The sequence below is a fragment of the Gavialis gangeticus genome, unplaced genomic scaffold (genome assembly GCF_001723915.1).
Source record: "Gavialis gangeticus isolate Ggan-Ray unplaced genomic scaffold, GavGan_comp1, whole genome shotgun sequence".
NCBI lineage: Eukaryota > Metazoa > Chordata > Crocodylia > Gavialidae > Gavialis > Gavialis gangeticus.
In genome coordinates this window covers 32,227,073-32,228,540 of record NW_017729022.1, presented here as the reverse complement: position 1 = coordinate 32,228,540, position 1,468 = coordinate 32,227,073, and positions in this window count along the sequence as shown.

Sequence of the window (1,468 nt, the reverse complement as noted above, 5' to 3'; positions counted from 1 at the left end):
CTTCCGGGGGGGGGGGGGGTGCAAAAAAAAATTAAACCGGTTCATTGGAAGGAGCAATCCAATTGAAGATCCCCCCCAGGGGTTATGACTTTCAAATCTTACAGGGGAGCTTTTGTCTCTGAGGGGGATGAGCCCCTGCCCCTGGGGCTCCCATGTAACTCACACCCTGGAAGTGCATCAGGTATACTTAATTGTGTTTCAAAGCAGGGGGATCAACAAGGTTATTCCTTGGGTCCTTTCCAGTCCTGCATCTTAATATGATCCTCATACAGGACCACCCATTGAAGAATAACATAAAACATACACCCGCTTGCTTTTCCACAAAACTACCTAATTACCATTTTAATTACTGAACTCAAAAGCAGTGTGTTGAATAGTTTAAATGGGGTAGCAGGTAGGATGAATTCTGCTGTGGAATGCCTAAAGAACAGAAAAATAAGCCCTGGTGAATCTACAACTGCAGTTAATGAATGAACTAAACGGTTGGATCAGTTCAGGAAGGAAGTGCATTTCCTTTAGTTACGCGCACTGTCACTTATCAATATAACTTAATATGATCTAATTATAAAACTTGCTTTAATTTTTTTCTCTCATGTTGCATGTGGATGGAAGTAGTAAAAACTGAAGAATATGGATAGAAAACTAGAGATGATGGAAAGGAGGGATCATTTGGCACCTTCCCTTCTCTCAGTTATGAAATTTCTTGGGAAGTTACCCTTTGCTTGTGAAGCTCACCTGCAAAGCCTGTCTGAGAAGCTAAATGAGTACTCTGACAGTTAGTGCTGTCCTGCTTAGTACCCAGATAAGTCACTTTAAAGCTAGCTTGGGCATATCCGTGAGAACTGCATTGACTGTGCTGTTGACACACCACTTGAACACTGTTTAAATCAGAATGACCTTTATTTAAGATTGTTTTTCAATTTACAAAGAACAAGCAGATATTTTTGATTTGTCATGTGACCTGAGTTATCAAGCACCCAATGACATGAAGTGTAATTTTAACAGGGAAGTCAGTGTTGTTTTTCCTGTAGTATATCGGTGTGTATTTGCATTAACTTTATTTTCACCTTTAGGTCTCTGGAGAAGGACAAAGTAATAGGAAAATGTTTATTATTCTGCATGTAAATTGCAAAGTCTTTCAGAGGTGGGGCAGCTCCCGTTCAAGCTTCTCCAATACTAGAGAATTTAAAATCAGCCTGAGTAGCCTAAATTCAACTTCCTCAGAAACTGAAGCTCCTTCACAGATGGGTTTTGTTCCCAATATCTGTCTTAAACTAGTGCTGCCATCTCCTACCAAAGAACAAGTAAAATACTTACAAACCACTATCCAAGCTTGATCGTATTTTGCTACTGTGCCTTAGTCCCTGAACATCTGAGGGCCCTGCCTCACAATCAGATTAAAGCTAGTTAGGGTTACCATGTTTCCAGTTCCAAAAAAGAGGGCACCTGTCGGGGGGGGGGGGGGAAA